The sequence below is a fragment of the Coptis chinensis genome, chromosome 3 (genome assembly GCF_015680905.1).
Source record: "Coptis chinensis isolate HL-2020 chromosome 3, ASM1568090v1, whole genome shotgun sequence".
In the NCBI taxonomy this organism is placed as follows: Eukaryota; Viridiplantae; Streptophyta; class Magnoliopsida; order Ranunculales; family Ranunculaceae; genus Coptis; species Coptis chinensis.
The window spans coordinates 65,475,876-65,501,434 of NC_141458.1; the positions used below are offsets into that span (position 1 = coordinate 65,475,876).

The following is a 25,559-nucleotide window of genomic DNA, read 5'->3' on the forward strand; positions in this document are numbered from 1 at the left end:
CCGTATTAAATATTTGTGTATATTAGTTGTCTTTTCCTCTCTAAAATATATATATAATAAAAAATAATAATAATAATAAGTAAATAAATAAACAAACCATAACAAAGAAAGGCCATCCAAAACTCACCAAAATAATTAATGGATACACATAGTGTTCAGAGAAAATCGCGCACGCTACAAGGTACACATAACACTTGTCACACATGCAACTCGATTATTCTATCCATATTCTATTACTGAGTTATGATCATCATTTCTGAAATTACGTGTAAGTTTAACTACCCTGTGAAACTTTCCTCCATATTTTCTAAACATTAAACCATCTCATTAATTGTATTTGGATATCTGACATGACAAAGACTTACTGTGGATCCCCTATGATGCTGCTCATAATCACATGGGTCATTAAATACACTTGGACTCCAGATTGGTATAGCCTCATAGATTGCCTATAAATCTCTTCTTTTTAAGCCATTCTTATTCATACAATTTTCACTATCCTTCCCTCAGTAATGGCTCAACCAAGAAAAATAACGCAGAGAAAGACTACCTAAAAACTTTTGAAGAAGGCGGTTTTCTCCTTATTTTGACACGAAAATCATATCGTCGCGGATGGGCGCCTCTTCTATATCATTCAAAGCAGCTAGTTATTCCCGAGAATTGGTTTTGATGTTCTACCAATTTAGCGGATATGAAGATGGAAAATTCTACTTCAATGCCTATGGACAACGATTGGAATTGAATAAGGAAATGATCTCCGACATACTTCAAATCCCAATAAAAACCCAGGAGTCCCTTGTTCAAGAGTCATCATTCGATTCATAAAAACTTTCTTCTGAAGCTACCAGATCTCATGGCGGCGTCGAAAATACACATCACATGGTTCTTCAACGCTTCTTTGAAACGAGAATCAACGTGTTGTGCTCCACTGGTTGGGACATAATGTGGTAGGTACATCACACCAATCTGAAGTCACAAAGCCTCAACTTCACCTACTTTGGATTTTGCAAACTCAAAGAGATGACTTTTGTCTGATCCAACACCTCTGGAACGTAATCACCAAGAAAACAAGAAGGTCGGCACTCTACCCACTTTGGTTACGCAGATTATGATGCATTGGGGTTATCCAATAATTTCTCCGAGACACCCCTTCAAAGAGCATATATAAAGGTACTTCAAACGGACTACTCCGTTGGTTTTGGACCCCGATACTCTAATAGATGAAGCGAGCACCCCAAGCTCAAATTGACCATTTATTTGATGAAAATGCCATCTTTGAATATTATTAATCCCATGGAAGGCATTAAACTTCTTCATCGTGGGTTTTGAGGGAACTACACTTCGTCGTCGAGAATATCATCATCACAACTCTTCAGATTTCCAAGATCGTCAAACAACGATGATGTTGAGCAGGAGGAGATCTTGGAAAATCATTCTCAATTCTTGCAAAATCACGCTCTCCTAATGGAAAATCAAAGCTGTACTCTCTGCCCGCCAGGGACATTCAAATGCATTTCGGCCAACAAATAGAAGACCTAAACAGTTTGGTGCAAAATATGCATCTCCAAGAGCAATATAAGAATCCATGATATTACTAAGTCAATAAGTATATAATCATCTATGTTATTACGTTTTCCGCCTTACTATGTATTTTGTCTTATTTTTGTCTTCTTCTTTTGTATGCAATGCTTAATAGGATTGTCATCATTTCCATTGTGACTAATATAATTTTAACATGTGCTACTGAGGAGGGTCTATTTTCTTACATACTCATTTTTTCCATCCAGTTTTTTGCTGTATCGTTACCCATTTCTTTACTTCATCCACCATGGCATCTTCATCAAACATTGCATCTTCATCATCCATGGTACCTCCCAAACTCATTCCCCGAGCAATCCTTTTTCAGTCTATGATGGATTCCAATGCCTATGGCCATCTCTTCCATGATTACATCACAAACATTAGGTGGTCTTCCCTAATTCTTCAACCTGACCAAACTTATTCTCCGAGTTTGGCTACATACTTTATGCTAATATGGATGACACACCAAAGATTCAACCATGCGCATGGTTTCTACTTAGGCGGGTTCACAATCCGAGTTGGTGACACACCTCATATCTTTTCTGAACAACAACTTGCCCTATCTTTGGACCTTCCATACCACGAACCCGCTGCATCTTGGCAGTACATCTATCATAATTCTTATCGTTCCTTTCAGTGGCAAGCGTTTCGCGACTCTTATGGTGATGGTCTTGAGATCAAACGAGAAGGAGATAGCCATGTGCCATGGCACAACATCACCATTCCATTAGCAAGCATGACCATGAACATGGGGACTGCAATGTTATTTGTACTCCTAAACATTATGGGAGATTGGCATTTTTCTCGCCCAATGAGGCTGCTTTGCGTTGTATTGATTGCACTAGCTTCGGGGTCATGCATTATTTAACATTTTAGGTTGTGTTATCTCCAAACCTGAAATGAGCTCGCGATTTTTCAAGATCGATTATATACTTTTACCGATCACCGCTTGCGGATCATGAAGACACATTTCCCACGTTTTGCGGCCACTTTTCATGATCGGGTCAAGGTAGATTCCATGTGCCCGAAAAAACGGAATCATTAAGCTCATTGAGGTTTTACGTCAATGGAAGGCGTCCCTCGATACGAGGCATGTTCGATGTTACCCAAAGGACCGAAAAGATGAAGACCAATTTGAGGGAATCCGGAGACAAAGAATGGACAGAAATTTGGCGGACTATTATCTATTGGCGCGATGCTAAGGAAATGCATTTCCTTAAAGAGGGCGCCGACCTTCCGTCTGTTGGATGGTAAACTTGAGTTTTCCATTGTACATATATCTAGCTAAACCTTCGTTTTGGTGTGCTATTGTTTTCATGTTTAGGTATGCTATGGTTCATTATTTAGGTGTGCTATGTATGTGTGTGCTATGTTTAGTGTGCTATTGAACATTTTCTTGTTCTTTCTGAATAATATATTATGATCTCCAACCTCTGTTCCGAGCAATCTAGCCCTAATTTTGCTCCGCGGATCTCGGGTACTTTCTCTCTTTAATTATTGATCCTTCGAGGACTAAGCATCATTCGTTTGGGGGTGCTTTAAACTGTAGCAAAAATTAGGCATCTTGTAGCCTATATATAGTTTTTATTTTCATATTAATAATTGTACTTAGTGACAAAGTCTTGTTTCCTTTTCAATGATGAAAATTGTCTAGAAATCTCACATTAGTATCCGAATTAGGATTTGTTTTAAGAAACTTTAGATAATACGTATGCAATAGTTTATACATCTTTTCATAAATATTCATGTACTGAGTATCATTGATTGTACATAACAGTAAGTTTCTGGAACCAACGGTTAGTTACTTAAACTATAAATCCTGTGAGAATCTAACCAAAAGCCTTGATAAGAGTGATTTGTGTGTGATGACACAGAGGAGTAGTTTTTCCGATTAGAGGAAATTACGCATCTACTTACTTGATCACCACCCGAACCCTAGGCGAGAATTTAGGCCTTCTTTGGATCGACATAGCTAAAAATTCTTACCTGTTACAAATTTTACCGCTAGTAACTCTACTGAACCGTTCATCAAACCTTTCACTTTCACCAAAAATTCCTTACCCATTTATTAAACCAAATAAAAGAACCTACCTAAGTGATGAGTATGAGAAATAGGATGAAATGTGGAAAGAATAAAGAGAAAGACTTGTCCCAAATAAAAGTCAGTTACTTGGCTTCAGGAAAGGAAAATAGAATCATGTTCTTAAGCCATATATATATATATATATATATATATATATATATATATATATATATATATATATATATATATATATAAAAAAAAAAAAAAAAAAAAAAAAAAAAAAAAAAAAATTCCTTAATATCCAGAGGCTTAAGAACAAGGTTGGAAAAACTTAGTTAGAAGAAGGAAAGGAAACAAGGATTTCTCTAGTGTAAATATATGAAGAACCCATTCTCTCATACTCGTAAATTTTGATTATCCATTTCCATTTTCTTGTACACTATCACCTAAGCCCCACAATACCTAATAAAGACCTCTAGCTCAATTAGGAGTAGGGTGGTGTGATAATAAGTAGTAGACGTGATTGATCGACATCGGCTCCTCTGACTGTCATTGAGATGTAAGGAAATGTGTGCCCACTGCACACTAGAGTTAACAAAACCTGAGTGGTAAAATTTTGAGTGGAATTGTGTTTCGACACATACCTGTGAGAACCCATTTAGGTACGCTCTCCAAGGGATCCAGAAACAACCCTGCTAATATATTTCAATGAAAAGTTCACTGCATGAATAATCATATGTAGATGTTTTAATTATTGAATACATATTAACTTGAGTTTCAAAGAAATCAATCCTCGTTCCATGCTAAGGAGATGTATGGATATCTGAAATTAATTTAGGAAACGAGTTTTACATCACGAAGTCGTTGTAGTATAAAATGAAGTTTGTGAGTATCTTTTTCGGAAAACTCTCTCACGAGGCTATAACTGGTCCACTAGGGAATTCCTAGTGGTTTAAGGCCTGTTGCATATGGTCAATGAAACCGCACTCTGCTAAACGAGAATTAATTTAGGACTACACATTTTTGGCCACTTATCTATTTTAGTGTCTCTTCTTTGCTTGAGGACAAGCAAAGTCTTTGTTTTGGGGTAATGTGATAAGCACCCAAAAGTGTATTATGAAACCCCATTGAAACATATAAATTTGGTTAATTATGTGTTTAATAATCATGAAATAAATATGTTTTCATACTTTTGCGTATTTGCAATAAACATGGAAATATTGGTTAAACTGAAATAAAGCACGAGGAACGGTATATATGAATTCTCCCAAATCCACACGAAACATCAAACTTCCAAAGCTCCTACCTCCTCGAACCCGGGACTCGAATCGACCGAGAGATGCTTTCGGACAATCGTAGGCGATGAACTCTACGATAGGCGGAAATTGTAACAACGCCCAAAATACCGGACCGCCATCGGATCGCATGGATGGACCCACTATCTTGGGGGCCACAAGATTGGATGAGTCATCAATCATGGAGCATGTCAAGACAAAGATAACAAATTATTGGTGCAAAGTTGACACCTTGCATGTAATAAATTAGATTAGGTGTTAATAGTGAAAAAAAAAAAAAAAGGTGTCACTTTGTTTTAATGTGGTGGATAAAAATTCATTAATGTGGTTTGATAATTCACGTGGGAGGAAATGAGATTTCTCTCAAATGGAGAAGAAATTAGACAAGGGTGGGGGACACTCCAATTACTCCCTTGACTTATTTTCCTCACATGGCATTATTTTAGTTCCTTAGTGAAAGAAATGTTAAGTTAGTTTTTTAGTTTTTATTAGAAAGCTTGTAATAATTTTAATGGAGGAACACTTGTTTCTTCTAGAAAATTAAATATAAGTGAGTTTGATTGTTTAGCCTTCTCTCTCTCTCTCTCTCTCTCTCTCTCTCTCTCTCTCTCTCTCTCTCTCTCTCTCTCTCTCTCTCTTTTTTTTTAGTTTATAAATCCTTGTCCCAAGGATCATGAGCTAACTTCCCCTTTGGGGAGTTAATCCAACTCATGTGAGGGTAAATCAATTTTTGTTGGTTTGATAGGTTGTTAGGAAGAACAACTAGCTCTACACCCTATCCCAAAATGATAGTTAGTGTAGTGTCTAGTTAGGAATCAAAACAATGAGCTTAGAGATAAGTCATTGTTTAGTTCCACTTGCTAGCATGTGTGAGCTCTTAAGTGAGCCATACATGCTAGGGATCAAATATTTTCTTCCATTAGGGGCTTGTCTATGAGTCTAGGAAGGATCAAATAACCTTTTTCAAATCAACATCTAATGATAGTTTCACATGAGGAGGATTAACTCTCCACCTTTTCTTTCAAATCTCTATTTTGGTATTAAGTGCATGTTTTCAAACTTTAATGTCTTTCTTAATGTTTGTGTAGGAAGGAAATCCTAGCTTTAATATTATAACCTTACTCCTTAGTTCCCTTAATTGTAACATCCAATTTGTAGTTGTTCTAAACTTTAGGTTAGTTCGAATCCTTATTCAAACTCTACGAAACGAAGATCGTGAGTAAGGAACCTTGAGTGCTTTTGCATCAATTTAGAGAGTTCAAACCTCTAAGTAGTAGTAACAAACATATATCATACATCAACATGCATATAAAAGATACGACACTTCCGGGATTCCAGTATCACAACTATAGTGTAGAAAAAGATAACCGCAAATCAACTTAGCATTTGCATACAAAAATAACACCAAAAGTTTCCATGTGAACCAAATCGTATTGAGAGTATTGTGCTAATTAGCAATATGGTCTTGCTGATAGGGTTATATACTAAAAGCATTACTTTTGTATTAGCTCTAATTCTTTATATTTTGAATGAGAATCATATGGGCAAATGTTATGCATATTATATATGCTATTAGTTATATGCATGTGTCTAATACTTTATGTTGTAGATGATATGGTGTGTGTTGACACACAGAAGATCATATCATCAGTACCTTATAAAGTATAAGTAAACGTTCACAACCTAAATGGATTTGGACAAACCATTGGTATGGTTGTAGTATAATCTGGTATTGGTCTATCTTGACTATAGGATTACACTAGTACACTTTGTGTGTATTGAATAGGACCAAGTTAGGTTGTTTCTCTTTATACTGACTATATAAAAGAACAAACACCTCTGTTATTATGGATGTTTGTCCTCTTAATCCGGATATAATAACAGACATTTATGTGCATTGTACATTGATTTAAATCATCAATGAGTGAGATTCATTTGTGAATCAACAAACTCGATGGATTGGGTAATGACATTGTATGTAAGGTGTGTTGTTGATTATAGAAGGAATCCGTGACCCGCAGGAAGTCGGGTTGGTGATGTCCCTTTGAGGAGCTCAAAAAGATTGTCATGTAAACCCTGCAGGTGGATTCATGACAATGAGGTTGAGTGGTACTACTCAAGGACATAAGAAGTTGATTAATGTAGTTGTCAGTAACTTGACTTAATCAACGGACATTCGATATCTTAAACACGGGGAGATCCACAAGCATATAATATGGAGCCCATAAACGTAACACATAATTTGGGATTAGAGCGATAGTGCAACAATGGCCTTTAGTGAAATAAGCCATTTGTTGACGGACTTGGGCCGTGTGTTCTGGGAGAATATGGGAAGCCCAAGCCCGTCAGGAGGCCCAACCCTAATTTCTCTTCATGGTCCTTGTTGTAGCCTATAAATAGAAACCCTTCTTTCTAGGCCAAAATTACTATTCATCTGGATTAAAAAGAAAGGCAAGAAAAGATAGATCCAAAATTGGTTCTAGCTTTGTGAGAAAGAAGGGGGTTGGTAGATCGTTGCTCACACAATGTCCAATCTATTGAAAGGAATACAACAGAAGATCAAGAGGTGGTTGCTGATTTCATAGCTATTGGATTCTCAGAGTTATCACAGCCGATCCAAAGGTAAATTTCTAACCAAACCGTGACACCCTTTATTCCGCTGCGCGTGGGTGTTTCGCGGTTCGTAGTAAATCATTCGGTGAAACCATAACGGTTCCTACACTTGCCACGCCCATGCAACAAAACCAGAAATGCATTAAGCAGCTTATAATCTACAATAGCAAGATTGCATTTGCTCGACTCTTTTAAAAGACTCATCTGGAAACTGCGAGACTTTGCCCAGAAAAAACTAAAACAGAAGGGGGCACCACATAGGTAGTGAACTTTAGCACCACCATACCATTCAAAGTTATAATCATAGGAAAATTCAGTTCCAACGAGTATATCTTGTTTGGAAAATATTCCAACTCTAACTTCCCCCAACACATTCTACTTCCTTGTTTCAAAATTTGGTTTGCTGCAAGTTCCAAAAAGTATGAACCAAGAGTCAAACCAGAAATTTTCGAGTAAAAAATGAGATACGGCAGTTAATTGTCGTCAATGTTGTCTGTTGGCAGCACCCTTGTGCCATGGGTTTGTTCTGTTGGCGAAATCTAGCTGTCGTGGTATTTTCATCACTCATATTTGAACGAAGTAAATTTTGGTGGAATTGAAAATGGTGGGAGTTCAGTTTCGCTAGGACAAGAAAATAAATGGAGGGAAAGTGTCAGATGAGAATGAGAAATATAAGGTTTGGATTTCTTTTTTCAAACTTGGGTGCCTACTTGGACAAAAAAAAGGTAGGGTGCTTGGTGAGTGGTGGTAAACCCATATGAAGAAGGGACACATGTGGAATAACCATTATTCCAACCAAAAAAAAAAAAAAAAGGGTGCTAGTCCCATTTTATGGGGTGCCAATACTGCGACCCTTTTTTTTAGGAGTCTATGAGAATGCCCGGTTAAGAAAACAAAGGCATGTGATGAGGAGAGATGTAAGATGCGAGCTTTTATATATACTAGCAAACATGCACGCTCGATGAGCGTGGTATGCATAGTGCTGCTGCATTTAGTTGGAATGAGAATGAAGACCATTCTTTCAGCTCCTTGAACTGTTTGAACATATCTTAGTTCAAGATTACAAACCTATTCTTTACTGTAAATTGAACTACTGCTTAATTGCATACAACATCCACTTGCTGACCCACACTAAGTACCAGCTACAGTAACTGAGTTCATAACTGATATAGTCTTTATTCTCATTCCAACTGAATTGAAAAAGAAAAATAGCAGAAAATTGAAGCGACCAAGATGATATGCTTCAAAATACTTTTCAAATAACATTGCATTATGAAAACCAGGCCAGTCTTTGCAAAATTGTATCAACAACACCTCATAAAGTATCTAATTAAGTTAATATTAATAGCAAGTTTACTCCTACATTTTCGCACAACACCCTTCCCCAAGGAAATAAAAGTACACAATCCAAGGTATACTATCGGGCACGCGGTCTAATCCATACTATATCGATATCAGACAAATAAATCTTGCTAAAATTTTACAAGTGTATATATGTTAAGCAACAAAAACAACTATTATTATTTTTATTTTATTTTTTGCTAAGTATATGATTTGTATTAATTACACAAAAACAGGTGGCATATAAGAGATGTCAGATGAATATGAAGGAAAAATGTATCCAAATTTGGGAATGTTTGAAAGGCCGGCATCAACATCCACAAGTTGGTGGAGCTTTAGGAGGGCTTCTGCTTTGCAAGCAAAGAGCTGTAAATTCCATTTACACCATTTCAGCCTGAGATAATATTCATCTGACAACAAATTCATTGCTTAGAATAAGATAAATAACAGAGCAAGTGATTTACCTGAGGAAATGAATCTGCTCCTGCTGCAAAGGCAGCATCACCTTCCATCATTGCACTCTTCTAGTCCCTCATTGCATCAAGGCATCTATTCAGATGTCGCTCCGCTAGTTGCAACTTTTGGAGCTCCACTTAATCAAGTTGAAGTCCATGAAAACAAAGGTGTTGTCGTGCATTCTCGATCTACCCTAACCTCTAACAAAACCAAGTTAGAAGGTAAAATGAGAGTTTCTTCATGTAAAAAGTTTGCCCACAAATAAATTCCAAGATATTTGTGCACGTCGTAGCTAACCTAAAGCACAAAATGTATTAAAACTAAGAAGAGAAATAAATTGTTCAAAGTGCAGCAGATTTAAGAACCAAATTCACAGCACCAATGACAATTCTTAAAATCACAATGTACAAAGAGACATACAGACTAATAAGAACCTAATAGACAAAAATGTTTTAAAAATGACACTTGTTATCCACCAATTTGTAATAACACTTAAGAAGGAAGCATCTATATAGTCATTCCCAAAGCATAAAACATGTAATTACACATTTACACTGGTCAAGCATTAGTAAAACAGATTGATACAATGGTACTTTTTGAGTTGAACATTTTGCAATTAAGTAATACAATAATCATCTCACTCACTATAAATGCAAAGAAGCCAACCACTGATGCACCTTGCTATACCCAGGATCCAACCATACTGTTTCGTCGCAATCTCTAACCGCCTCAGCTAACTACCCAACACTGTCAATGCTGCAGCCCTATTGCTTCTACACGCTGCATTGTCCAACGTGATTGCAATAGCTCTGACAAACAAAGTGCCTCCAAAAAATGTCCCTTCTTATATCGTACATACTCACACTAAGTCAACTTTTTTAACCCTTAAAGTAGTTATTCGTAAAGCCAAGAAGCATCAATTGTTCTTCACAATAGTAAATCATGTACACAGTATAACTCATGATTCATGACTTACCAACAGCAATCTTCGATAACTTTATTAGAAGGAAAAAAAAACTTAATAGAGTTAATACCAAACAAATTTGACATTAACAAAGTAAGGAACTCTTGAATGTTGTATTAGAATTATGAGTGGGATAATTTAATCAATTTTAAGACTGAAAGAGCAGATGAGTACCAAGCGGCAATTGGTAGTGGCCATGAACATTTGGTATGTCGGTACAATGAACATTTTGTCTTCCAGCCAAGAACCACCACAATTTAAAGCAGCATTGACAGCGAAATTTGACACGGGCCATATACGAAGAGTCCTCCATGCCATCAAAGTTGCATCACTTTTAGTTTCTTGGAAACACTGCTCTGAAAGTAGGCGATGTAGTCGGTGAATCAACAATAGCCATTTCAATAGTCTAGATTCAGTGCACTTTGCCATGAAACTATAAGGTATATTCATTCCATGAGCCAATAGTCACCTCACTAATGCTTATTGAATATAGGTTACAGTCAATAGCACATGGAATAAATCAACCATGGATAACTAATCATAATATAACTTCCAATGAACATGCATTGATTAACACATTAAAATGCAGAAACTATGCTTGCAGTGTTACTTAGACTTCCTAACAGCGATGTTGGCACTAGTAATTTCTTTAAGTAAACAATTCCAAGGGTAACTGGTCTGCTACATAAATGTTCAAGTAACCCAGTCCAGTTGAGATTTTACTATATATTAAATCTAAGGAGTATGTTTTAGGCAAACTGGTATGCAAAATCATATTATACAAACATGGAAACCATGCACAATCATCATCAAATTTTGAGTTTATAAAATAATTTTTTTTTTAAGAAAACGTAGTTGAAAAGGTTGGTGGTGTGATTCCCAGAAAGCTTTACTCATCTGAACGTCAGTCAAATATTCAAACTGAAAAACAATAATACCTTACCACGGCTAATACTATTTCAAGACCTTTCTTCAAAAAAATTCATGCAACAATACCAACGAAAAGAGGCAATGATTTGCATGGAAGATTCAACCCCCTGATCAATACTCATCAACACGGGAGTTATCATGGCAGCTCCGACCACCCACGACTCTCAATACAATTCACGTGCTGCAAAATATAAAATGTGCACACTGTAGTGTTTGACTCAGCTCAATTAAATTTCTCTGAAAAAGTTCATCAGTAGCAAAAAATGGGTTTTGAAAAATAGCAACAGACACAACTTTGAAGGATCTGATCATAGGGTACATGTGAACCTCCCACATCAATAATCACCACCAAATTCTGGAGCGTGACATACCAATGACAACAATGAGAAAATTGAAATCTAAACGTCTTTTAATGACCATCCTCAACCAAAACATCATCTAATGGTAGTTTATATCTAATAGCACTCATCAAAGCATGGTTACTGCTTCATCGGGATATACTACTATTATCCTTTGTCTGGATTGACTAAGTTGCAATAACTACTGAGGTTTAGAAATCATAGAAAAAAATAATAATAAATTAATTAAAGAGGATGGGAGAAAGTGATGCATGCAAAGAAAAGAGTTGAGGAAGTAAACCTATGGATATAAGTAATTGAGAAAAGAATTCTCAACAACAAAGATTTGGAGGTAGCTTCATTTAAATGTTAACAGCTAGAATATCATTTGTTGGGCATCGAACAAAAAGGAAAATTTAGAACTGCAATGACACAATTAGAGGCTAAGCAATTTTTTACTTCGATGATAATTTCTCCTCAAGCTCGGGAGATGAGATGTTCAACCCCTTTGAGCTACAAAACCCTAAGAATCGTAGTGCATCCTTCCTATCTAAAGAATATCATTGTCAGACCACCGTTTTTTTTAATGTTCTTCTCTTCCCTTTTTTCGGTTAAGAGCTTTCAATGATTTGTTACAGGTAATTTTGGCAAATCCCTACACGTACTCAGCATGCATAAAAAACAAAGAGCAAACTTATAGAGAAAAAAATAGTCTAACCTAAGCACTATGCATTTGAACCATGCATTTGAACCCATCGTAAGCAGTAGGTTCCTCTTCCTACTCAAGCAGTTTTCCTATCCTTCGTCAACACATTCTTCACCAATACCCACCACATTTTGCTAGATATGAACCTTTGGCTTAACTTATTTTAGTTTTGGGACCTTATTTTTAAGAAGATAGTGAGGTTAGATTAGACATACATAATGTGGTGATATATTCCAATTAATCCACTTATCCTAATTCACATATTCTACTTTTCAGCAAGAATTAAATAAAGACACTATTGATGCACAAAGAAAAAACCACATAGATAATCCAAAAAGCAAAAACAAAAAATGTTTCAAGTAGTAATATGTAGATGCAATTCACAACCTGAAAGTAAGTGCCCAAAATGTATCCACCACACTAATCCTATCACCAAACTTTGCCAAGTAAGTGTTGTGTGCGAACAATTTCTCACTGGATCCAATGTCTTCCTATTTAGTCCATTGAGATATATAAGATTTAAATTCTATTACGATAAGAACTCATATATCACTACAAGAAAACAGGTTTTACCCCACGGTCCAAAACCGTGGGAAAAGACCGGAAAAAAGTCTTTTCCCATGGTTTTGAACTGTCGCAGGACCGTGGGCTTTTTTGTGCGTCGGAAACAATCTACCCACAGCCATAACCGTGGGTAAAGCCTACCAATAGCGACGGTCTTTGCGTCAGCTATTGTCGTCGGTATAGCCACGGCAGAAACCATTAGATAATCCTTGGCAAAAGGTCATTTTTTCCTACAGCTTTGGTCCGTGGGTAAAGGCTAGTGTTTCCTACGGCTTTGGTCTGTGGGATATGCTGTTTTTGCTACGGCTATATGTTTTTGCTACGGCTATAGACCGTGGCAAAGTAATTATTTTTTTTCAATTCTTAGATCTTTTCACCTGCAATCCACGAATCACCTAGCAAAAGTCTTACACCTACAAATAACCACCAATCACTATAACCATCCTACACCTCATTAATCATCCCGAAAGATATATAAAAGAAAACTCGCAAAGCCAAGATTAAATTAACCAAGATCTCGAAAGCAAGCATGCTAGGTATATAAAAATTAATCATTCATGCATGCAAGTTAATGATAAACACCACGTATAATCATCCATGTTTGCTTTCTAATGCTCACAAAATTTTGCATCTATACTTGCTTACATAAAAGACTAGTCTCAAAACTTATAAGAAAATAAATGCAGTCTCACACTTTAAAGGCAGGAGACTCAAGAGGCTTCATCAAGAACAAAATATATAACTCTTTGACCAATGGATGACTTCACCAAGCTCAGCATCTCCTAACGTCCCATCTCCATCCTAAAGTGGTTTATCGGAATCAAGTATCTCATCAATGCAACCGTCATAGGAAACTGTACGTAGTTGGTGACATAGCAGTACGGACTTATCCAAGTGCAACGACCCTTTTGTTACGAACTTTTCACTAGACAACTTGCAGATGGAGGAAGGCCCATATTGGCTACATTAAAAATACAATGACAATAAACCAACATATTCCAAGGAAATGGAAAACGATGATAAACATAAAACAAATTAATCAAACAGTATGGTTACAATGTCATAGTGAAGATTATGCAAGATAGTAAAAAAATCAAACAGATTGGTTCCATTTAATTGCCCGTATATTTATGTGCATTCGTGTTAGCCATTTAGTAGACTAAATGAAACTCATAAATCAGTGTCTGATGACAATGCACAATCTCTTTTATGTCTAAAGGCCTAGAATATAGTGGAGTATCAAATAACATGGTGTTTAAGGTCAGCAAACAACATACTGTGACGACAAGGTAGTATTCTGATCCTCTCTCCAACGATGTAGTCTTCTAGGCATACGGCACAAGTTCTTGAAGTAGAATTATCTTCAAAAACCGCTGTGAATATCAGGTAGGCATGGCTCTCATTAACCGGCTGCTCATCCCATGGAATTCCCGAACACGAGGAGCTCGAGGCCTATCTCGCCTTATGCGATGTCTGCGAACGAAGAAACAAGTAGCAAGAACAGCAGACATTGCAAACAGGGATATAAAAGAAATGGCCATTATTGACCATGCTGAGTTTTCAAAAGTAGGGATAAGCCAAATCACCAGGTTGAAATAGCCATCAAACTTTTTAAGTACTTCACTCAAGGCTCTGTAAATAAACACGGCATGTATTTTGAAGCCAGCAGAATTTCCTGCCACTGTAAATTTTCATAGAATAATGCAATTAGATGGTGAAGCTTTTAAACAAAGAATGACATGTTGCTTAGTTCGTAACAAAGAAAATGTTGTGGACCATATCGGCTTTGCAATGTATTAGAATTGGCAATTAAGTTTGAGACAAGTACTTTCTAAGGCATTATAAGGATTACATTGCTTAAGTTTTAGCAGGGTTAGAGACAATCATCTTCAAGGCTAATGTATAGATGCCTCGTACTTGTTCAGCAATATATCAGTATTCCTACTTGTTCTTGTCATCTGAAGGGCCAAAAGTCCAATTGGCTTTCCAAGCAATTGAAGAAGCTAGAAGGCACTCTGTTTTCCATCCAGACGATTGCAGCTGCAAAACAAGCAAATACAGAAGAAATATTGTTTACAGCTGCAAAACAAGCAATTACAAGCGAATGAAAGTCGAGTGCAGTATCATAGTTTCTATAGCAATTTGCACTACGAATATCATTTACCTTTGTGATGAAAACTTCATAGTTTTTATCCATCCAAATGCAGCTCTCAGCGTGTGAGGAACTAGGTTTGCTTATAAAACTTCCCAACACAAGTGCATGCACATACTATTGCAAGACATCTGTAGCTGTTGATTCCTTATGCACTACAACGCTGATAACACCTTCCCTCTCCATCAGCAAGTACTTCACTGCACAAATTAAGAACTAAATAAGATTAAACTTTTGACTTTATAATCGAACTACTATATAAACAAATAATGCCAACCTTTCTTGTAATGAGAACATGCCGCATCAAAGAGGTCTTTCCTGTGAGCCAAGTACATGAATCCTCAGTCCTGTGGAGTCATAAGCAGCACTAAGTTTATAACTCACATTTCCGAGTGGCTAAGTGAGGAAACCCTCACACCCATGCGTATCTTTCTGTGGATCCGTTTAGAAGTCTTAGAGCACCAAGAGCTTGCCCACAAAGGTAAAATATGCTCCACTTCTGAAACCTGCTGTGGAGAAAGGACTGACAAGCGGTCCAGATATATGAATATAATAAAAAAGGTATAGGTTTACACTATATTTCTATTTCTAACTATTAGTGATACAAATATGCGATAAATCTATGAAGCTTTGATCCAGACCAGAGAAGAAACGTCTGAGAAAAATGTTTAAGAGCAAGTTATTTTAAGTTCAAGTTAAGTCTAGTGCATTTTATACTAGATCAGAATATTTGTGTTAGTTTCAGTCATATCAGAAATGATATAACTCGGTCAGTGTGTGGCTGTGTTGGCCAGAGAGATAGGAATGCCAGTCTCTCCTAAGCGTGACCCAAGTTTAGAAGAGCTACTGTGGTCATTTTATTTAATAGTCATCGGCCTTGATGAGCTTTTCAGTTGGCTGGTAAAACCCATGAAAGTTTCATACTCTTTTACGCATATTAACTTGAGATCTCTATTTTTTAAGTAATTGGTCAAACAGGCAGACATATACTGCCTTAGACTAACTTGTTTGCTGAAACTTAAAAAGTTATCATCAAAATATCTGTGAAACGGATAATAGAAGAAGAAAAAAGAGTAAATGGGCCTTAAAGGGTCACCCTGACCAGATTGCATAAAATGCTGCAGAAGAATCAAGCACCTTTCAGCATTCAATGTTGTGAGGGAAAGGCAACAAACGGCTCTATAGTTTGCTGCATAAGGAAACAAGCCAGATTTAGACAACACGTGTGTTTACTAAGAAGCAGAGTACATATTTTATCCTCGATCAGATATAGTTAAAAAATCACCAATCGTCTTATAGTCCTCACAAGAAGATCACGAAAGTCAGACACTTCACTTAAATGCTTGCTTGTACCCAACGAAATACTCAAGAATGGTAACACTGAGGACAAGAGAGATACTAGTGAAAATGGAATTTTTTGCTGAACGAAACACCCTACATGTATTTATTTACTTAAAAAAATAAAAATAATAAAATAATAAAAAACCCTTTTCTGGTACTGAATTATTGAACGTCCGGAAATCTTCATCATTACTACAAGGAAAAAGGAAATGTATGCACAACTAAGAACCATAAGCTCATCTGGGTAGAAGATGAAGCAAAACTTACCATACATATGAAAAACAGTGAGAGACAAAATAGAGACCCAAATACTGAGCAGATGTCCCATGGTTATGTGAGCAAGAAGCATTCCCAATACCATTCCAGTCATTGTTGCCAGAGTCTCCTGACTTCCTTCCTATCAAAACATGCAAGAACGAGTTTCCGGGATTATTGTCTCTATTAGAATCAAGTGAAACTTCCAAGAGTATTATCAGAGAATATATCACATTATCATAATCAAACCTTGGCAGATATATCGGCCGCATTATTTTGAAGTGAGAAATGTTGTGTCAAAGCTGCTCTAGTTGCCCCACTTGCAACGCCAGCTAAATAAGAACAAAATGTATAATAGATCAATCATAAGCATTGGTGATTACTCCATCGACAGTTACCAATCAACATAAGCAAAAGTGAAAAGTAACATTTGCAAGTATAAACCAAAAGTTTCAAAGCTTACTGAATGATCTTGAAATGCTTCCTAGGCAAACTATAAAAATGAATGCTGAAGGGAAGAGAGGAGAAACAAGGTCCATTAACATTCCTGCACCCACAGTAACAAAGCGGCATCACTTTTAGTAAATAGAAAGAAGCTCCATAGATATGAATATACACGGAGAAATGTCATTTTGACAAATGAAGAGTGGAACAGCAAAAGCATGTGATCTCGTTTGGTTGATCGTCAAGATGGAGTGCATGCATATGGTCTTAGGACTCGTAGCCACAATTTTGACCAATCATCTATCGCCTAGTATGTTTCTTAGCGTGAACTCCTCATATGTCAATTTACCACAACCTCATGCTCCAAAAATCATATCCTAAATTTAAGTGCTAATATATCACTCACATGATCATACTAACTTTATACAACTCTTATTCTGATTGATTCCTCACCACCAAACTCCAGCTATCACATTTTATAAAGAGGTAAAATAGATGCTACTAGGCTTTGCAATAGACTCTAGAGAGAATCGATTCATGTTGCTCTCCCATTTAAAGCAAGTCATGGCAGTAGAAAAACATAAATTTTTAGTATCATTCACGATATGACAACTAAGGCAGACCAATCCTTTGTCCCTCACAAGGTTTTCAGTAAGTTAACAAATAATTCTGCAATATATAAAATTCCACATTCACCCGAGGTCTTACATGCAAATCTAGCAACAGGTCAGCACTTTTACCTCCCCAGGAATTTCAATTGGGTATGCAGCAAATGAAAGCATGACATCAGAAACACATACAGCAACTGTATTCTTGTCAACAGCAACCAAACCCATGTCTCCAGAATGATATACTATAACGCCTGTGCCAAAGAAATGCTGCGAGTGAACACCATCAAGCATGGATGACGGCGGAACATGAACCTATATACAGCTCTTGTCAGTTTAAATGATTATAGCCAAACTCAAGTGTTGACTAATGTGGCAAGTGGAAGACAGATGTGTTGTATTAATTCCTGAGTTCTGAAATAAGGCTATACTATCAGGGTTGTGGTGGTGTCTATTACCTCAAACATCACAAGAGTAGGCTCTATCACTTGTTCAGCTAATGAAGCATTAGTTGTTGTTGTTCCTCTATCATCTGCATACAAAGTACTCTCTGAGGTTCTAAGAACTTTCAACTTCTCTTCGTCCGATCAGATGTATGAATTCCATCACCAGAGTCCTCATCTACTCGTCGTTTCTTATTTTCCACGTTAGACCCTTCCATAGTACCTGAAACCCACTGTCCCCAACTTACCCAAATCTACAGATTTATACACCCCAACAGTGACAAATCCAATTAGCTATTCAAACACCGAAATTCCAAACTTACTTTACCAATTATCTGATATACACATGGAAACATAGCAATTAACACAATAAACCCTAGAAAAACTGGAAAGGCACAGCTACAATCTTTAAGTAGAAGAGTAAAATAAATGAATATGAAGAAACTAAACTGACCTGGGTTTTGGTCAGCAACAATTCCAAGTTGAGACATTGAAGGAAAAAGAACGTATCTTTGAGTAATGAAGAGAAACAAAGCTTGTAAACACTAAGAAAATTAAAATTGAAAAATGTGGTCAAATAAAACCCTAGAAAAAAAAAATCGGTGCTTGAAATAATTTTTTTGATTTCATTACCATTTTGAGATGTGAGAAGTAGGAAAAAAAAAAGAAAGAAAGATAAAAAGGTAAGTGGCCAATTGTGGGGGTTGAAGATAAGCGGTGGTGGGGATTGGGGAAGGAGAAAACAACTTACCTGTGTGGAGTAATTGTGGGGATTGGGGCGAAGCCTAACCAACGAGTATCTGCATTTTTGTTTTGTTAAGTTAAAACAACTGATGAATGGTCTACTCGTCCAATTTTACGAGTCCTAAACCCACGTTAAAAAAGCATTGATGTGAATCTACAGAAGAAAAAACGCACCCGACGGTTTCTCTCGTGGCTGCCACCGACGTCCCAAGAAATAGGTAAACCGTGGGTAAAAGGTATTTAAGTAGGCCTACAGGGTGAAAACTATTGCCTACGGTCAATAATCATGGGCGAATCAGCAAGGGTTCATAACCGTGGCAAAAAATACCGGGCACCCGTGGAAAAAAGTCCATTTTCTTGTAGTGATAACTTAAATTATTTCATCAATTTAAAATAAGTACTCGGCCATGTTACTGTCACTTAATGTCAACGTAAGCGAAGATGGAAAGACAGTACTCAACAACAAAGGCTCTGTAAACCATGGTAAGTGTGGGATTGTTTGTAGAGTATGTACTTGGGTCGGTCACTATGTAGGCTTAAGGGATGTCAATGGCAAAAGAAAATTCACCAGGAAGGAAACAAACAGACCATTAAAGTATATACACACATAAGAAATAAGTGACAGCCACATTTAGCTCAAAGTGAATTGATGAATCTAAGAACAAACATTAAATAGCTAAAGTATTGCAAACATGTTTAGCTCGCCTATAAGAGCTTTGGAATGTTAAAAGTGTAGTTATTGACGAAACAACAGAAAAGTAATAGGAAGAATTCAAAATAGTTCAACGTCATAGACATGAAGTATGAATTATGAGCAGAAGCATACCTTTACAGACCATGGCTTCATTGGCGTTGTCCCATAATTACTGGTTGTATCAAAGGAAATGACTTTTCTTTCAAAACATTCATTGATTATTGTAGCCTTCAGTAAGACCCATGCACCCAACATAGATATTGATTAACAAACACACAAACACACAAACACACACACACACACACACACACACGCTTTTAGAATTGGAAGATATAACAACTCAAACCATTATATATAATGAGTTAAAGTTGCATTCCTGCAGCAGGGACATGTAGCTGAAACTATATTTTCAAAGGCAAGTAAATGTAAGAAAAAGAAGGTATAAAACAGAAAATAAAAGTAAGCACATGAGCACATGAAAAACACAAGTCCCTCTAAATAGATTACAAATCTAAATGTAGAGTCTCACGTACTGCAAATCCAATAGGAAAATGTTTGCACCAGCCACCATTGTGTTACTAAAAACAAATCTTTGTAGTGGTGAAGCGAATTGATTCGATCAAATGTAAATGATAGTGGATGGAGCATGCACACTCTCACACATGTTTTTACACAAAATTAGGGTAATACTAAACTACGCGAAACAATGGTCAATTGAAGGACATCCACTTTAGGTAGGCAAAAGTATAAGTTCTTTTGTTTGAAATCCAAACTTCATTGCAACAGTTACTTCCAAAAGATAAAGTTAAACTACCATACCTCAACAGACTCTGCGATTCTACCGCAATTATGCAAGCTTCCAGTCCCTTGCTCATTGATTTTTTGTTTTCCTTTGGGTCTTCCACGATGAATACCTATTTTAATTCAACCGCAAATGGAACTAAGTATATCTATTACATAAATATCCGCAAAGCTTTTCCACATAAACCTGTTCTAGTAAGAAAGATGTTTAATTTTTCAGGAATGCTCAAGGTTTTCAATGAAGTACATGTGACGAAACCATATGTAACTATTCACTCTAGGCATCGGAACTATTAAACCAAATGTAAACATTTTATATTGAGTAGACCTCTGTGATAACTGATACAAATAATACAAAACAATTATAAAGTTATTCCTTCCTATTCAAATATATACCAATATTTGTACGATCAAAAGAACGGAATAACAAAAGACTAAAATGGAATGAACATGCGAAAGGTTAAATATTTCAGCCACCTTCACCCTCAAAGAAACCTCGATATGGCAAATGCATTATTGGTTTGACTCTTGCTCACTTAGTTTTGCATCTTTGTGAACTGGGCAGGCATGGAGCTAGCTTCCCAATAGTACCACGTTTGGTGTCATGGCATGCCCCTTACCAGCTCTAAAGCCTCTCCAAGGAAACCAACTCCGCAAAGGAGATGACCATGTAACCATAGTGCTCAATTCCAGAGGCCCAAATTACCCCATCTCTTCTACTTGAATTTAAACATTAGGACACCCTCTTAAGCAAATCATCCTCTCCCACATTCATCCTATATCACAATTTAACCCATGTAGACCTTAAAACTTAGACAAACGCTTGATAAAATGTGTTTCAGAGTTTGGCAATTCCAATAACACATTATAAATACTTAAAATCTTAGTGAGATTTCTGTCCACCTATATGGAAAACCACGAGGTACTAACTACTAAGTAGCTACACCCGAAATGACAAAACCAATCACTACTCCCTCAAGCAGTGGATTTTCTATAAACTGGCGTATAATATCAGCACTATTTTCGATATAAGCCCAAAAACCGAATTTTACATAGCCGTTAATGTGGTTGATATATAGGCAGACAAAACACAGTGTAAATTGGCATAATTGTCAGAATCATGGTCGTAGGCATTTAATCAGTTATTTCATGGGCACGTCCATATATCATGTGATGAACTTATAAGTTATATCGATCATAGAAGAAAAAATTGTTTGCGTAAAAAGCCTAGAGTTGGCTAAATACATATCTTCTTCGCCGCAAATAATTATATTATTTATAGTCACATAAAAAGGAAAAAGGATATTGGCATCGTGGAGTCAGGTAAGCCACATCCAATTAGTAGAGTACACCATAATTAAATTAAAATTATGGTGTAATTATGGTGTACTCTACTAATTTAAATGTCCATTTCAATTTAAATGTCAATATTAAAAAAAGAAGAAAAATGGTGTCGGCAAAGGTGTTCGACTCTCTCTCTCCTCAAAAAGCACTGAAAACCACGCTTTCTTTCTTTCTTTCTTTCTATCTCCTCACGTGCAAACCTCGTGACACCATGGACGGCGGCCGAGGTTCAACAAGCACTAACAATGGTGTTGACAAAGGCTTTGACTTCGCCAACTATTTCTGCACGTATGCACATCTCTATCATCAGAAAGAGATGTTATGTGATCGTGTTAGAATGGATGCTTATTACAATGCTGTTTTTAAGAACAAAGAACACTTCTTTCGCAAGGTGAAACCTCTTTTTAAGACTGGGCTTTCTTTAAAAGTTTAAAAGAAATGAGTTTTATGCCGCTTAGGTGGAATGGAACTAGTTTTATTGTGGCTGTGTTTGTGTTTTTGGAGTTCAAGTTTTCAACTTTGGGGTTTGGGTATTGTTCAATTTTGAAAACTATGGGTGTAAATTGGTTCGTTTGGTCAACTTAAGTAAGTGTTTTTAGAAGAAAATGAAGTGTGGGGTTACTTAATATCCGGCTTTAACTTGATTAGAACACTGTGTTTTAAGTTTTAAGTATTTATGTTTGTGTTATTGGGAAAAAATTAAGCTTGGGGTTGCTTGGTATTATTAGGAAACCGTGTGGGATTGAAAGGTTTATAGCTATATTTATGCGTTGAATAACGTATAACAGTTTTTTTTCTCTTTATTGTGCTATTGTTTGTGATTGGAGTATTTTTTTAGTGGAATTGGGTTGGGCTTGATTCTCCAAAGCATGTTTATCTCCATCTAAGACAATACTCTCCAACAACCCATTAGCAACCAAGGACGATGTATCTTCACTTATTACAACCAATAAGGTCACTTGTACTCAGTCCTCTCTCTCTCTCCCTCATTTTTTTTCTTTTCTTTTTTTATATTTTTCTCTTTCTCATTCTTCTTTATATTCCTTCTAACCACCTTCTCTTCTCTAACCGCTCCCATCTTCTCTAACCGCTCTCCTCTCCCCATGATCTCCTTTTGTGTCTCATCTTCTTGCATTGTCCACCTGTCTCTCACGTTATCGTGTCCTGGCTATGGTGCTCCAGCTCTCTCTTTTCTTATTCAGCATCTCCTTTTGGGGCATTAATACTCCGCTGACCTATATGCCCTTTCGGATTCCGTGGTAATTCTCTATTCGCAGACTGGATCTTGTGCTCATTCTCCTTCTTTTATTATGTCGCCTCGACTCATCACCTGTCGTCTCGGTGGTCATGAATTAGGTCGATACAGACGACTTCAAACTACAATCTTTCTGTCTCACCAGCCACCAAGGACGACTCAATCATTCTGTCTCACCAGCTGTGACAAACTAGTCACAGGGCCGTAGTAGGTAACCGTCCTATCCAGAATGTCAGGCCTACCTGCCTTGTCACGCTAGGAAGCACTCTCATCCCCTTTACATTTATGGGTAATAGGCTCAGCGTCAATAGCCTTCTTCTTACCCTTACCATCCACCACAGCAACATCAACCGCCAACTCCTTCAAATCCATTATTTTCAAAAGAGCCCCGACCTGATGAAGAACGTCCACCCCTAGTAGCAGGTCGTTCTTCACTCTCAGCCTCAGGTCACATTCTTTTAGCCCCTTCTGGCTCACCACCTTCAGTTCGTCTCTTCAACATAGGCTTCCGAACTGAAAAATACCCTCACCTCCCTCCCTAGCTCACCTAGACACATCACGACTGCCAACAGCACCACCACCTTTAGAACTCCTCTCCCTAGCATTTGACCCTTCATCTCTTTCCATTTCAATAGCTAAATCCGAATCCGAATCAACACAAATCAACCAACGAGTCCTCTTCTTATGCTAAGTCTTCTTCAAGTTTATCTTCACACCACCTCGTCTTTTTGAAGTAGTGTGCAGCCTCCTCCAATAAAGACGTTTTTTCTTCCCAACTCAACCTAGCAAACTCTTTAATAGCTCCCGTACAAGTATGACCACGAATTACGACATCTGCAAAACAAACAAACGTCATAACGTAATCATATCAACTCGTAACCACAACAAACGACCTACACAAATAAACGACCTACACATAAAAAATGACCCACACAAATAACGACCTACCATCAGTCCTCACACAACGATTCTCAAAAACACATCTAGAAAGACAATAATTCTCCACAATCAACAGAGCCCTACGCCACCATTCATTCTTACTCACACCAACAATCACCGATGATTTACCCTTTATCACTTGTAAACCAAAGTTCATAACATAAGACATTTTCACAGATAAATGCTCTAGCACATCAGACAAACAAATACTGTAACCCCTTTGTCTCAACAGATCCAAAACATGAAACACCCTCCAACTATTACCTACAAATTGCAAAAGTGTCTTTCTACAAAGTTCGTAACGTCCAAAGGTCGACGCGAGAAACGACAACCCTCAACCCAAAATTCTTCAGGTTGGTCAGATGCGTAATCATAACCCCACCATCTCGAGGGATATAGTCTTAACCAAAAATGTTCTTCTCACTACTCAGATCGTATATCATCAAATCAGGAATCTCCATCCTAAACTCCCTTTCTCAAATCTCCAAAATTATCAAACAAACCCCATATCGCTCTAATGAGGAAGACTCCATCCTAATAATGCCTCACATTCACTACGAATCTCTAATGCCTCCACACCACTATCACCACTCCTTTCCATTTATCTCAATTCAAACATCCCTACCTCACCACTCATGCTTTTAGAAGTAATAAACATCAAATTTTTCGTTTTAACAAAGCTAAAATCACAGACAATAAAAGAAAGACAAAAGCACGCACTTGTTTTGGAGAAGAAGAAGATGACTAGTTTAAGTTTTTTTTTTCTTCACAACTGATGACAACTAAAAAGTCTTGGCAAACGAACCAACTAATAACTGCACAAAACCCAAAAAAAAAGTTGGCATACCCAAAAACATTACATATACTGACCACGCCAACAAAAACGGCATGACTTGGGCCCACAAATTAGAAATCATTTTCTCCCGCATAATTTTCAAAATTTTCGATTTTCAAAAGCCTATCAGCTATGCGACACATGTTCACTGTTTCAACTTTATTATTTTCAAACCATCTCATCCTAACGAGTCAAATAGTCTATAAAGAATAAAAGGGGTTATGTAAGTACCCTCCATTCTCAGACGTTCACTACATCACATGTGTCCAACCTACAAGGTCATATTCTCACAGCTCGTATACCACCAGACCTTACTACGCCACAAGGACGTAATCATGACCCAAACTTAGGTCGTCTCAAATATCAAATACAGCCATACATGGAAACAAATGATCTACCGCGATCCTGAAGCTCAGTCAACGCACCAATGAAAAAGACATTTACTTTGTAACAGCAGGAGTAATGACGAATCATCAAGAGAGCACAAAATATGGATCTACATTTGACAACGGCCTGAAGCAAATAAATAAAGTCAGACCAAACATCTATAAGTAGAGAGCGATGAACTACGTAAGACTTGATTCAAGTTTACCCAAGAAACTTGATATGTAGGCAACTCTTGTCCCAAACAAGAGTGCAGTCATTCCCAATCAAACTCAATATCATGTTATAGGTAGAAAACCACACATCTACAAAGAATAAACTAAGTTGATCTTTATTAAACCAAGGTTTTTGTTGTTGTTAGTGTTCTTTTTGTCTAGAAAAAAAATTGTAAAGCTAAAAACATTCTAGGGAAAAGGAAGAAGATTGATATGTTTTAGTTATGCATATTATTAATTTTTTATTAATTTATTTTATTTATTTATTTATAATGAGTTATGCATTTTTTTTTA

At 36.9% G+C, this 25,559-nt stretch overlaps 1 pseudogene across 1 annotated transcript; it reads right to left on the reverse strand.

Moving 5' to 3' along the window:
- Positions 1 to 13,328: 13,328 nt before the first annotated feature.
- On the reverse strand, positions 13,329 to 22,461 carry LOC147510431 (protein root UVB sensitive 3-like; annotated as a pseudogene). Its single transcript, XR_015218819.1, has 14 exons — positions 19,625 to 22,461; positions 18,509 to 18,599; positions 18,070 to 18,389; positions 17,744 to 17,926; positions 17,023 to 17,106; positions 16,809 to 16,891; positions 16,572 to 16,701; positions 16,060 to 16,152; positions 15,348 to 15,486; positions 15,241 to 15,281; positions 14,976 to 15,163; positions 14,757 to 14,851; positions 14,089 to 14,492; positions 13,329 to 13,772 (listed from the first exon to the last, which is right to left on the reverse strand). The product of XR_015218819.1 is annotated as a protein root UVB sensitive 3-like (transcript).
- Positions 22,462 to 25,559: the final 3,098 nt, after the last annotated feature.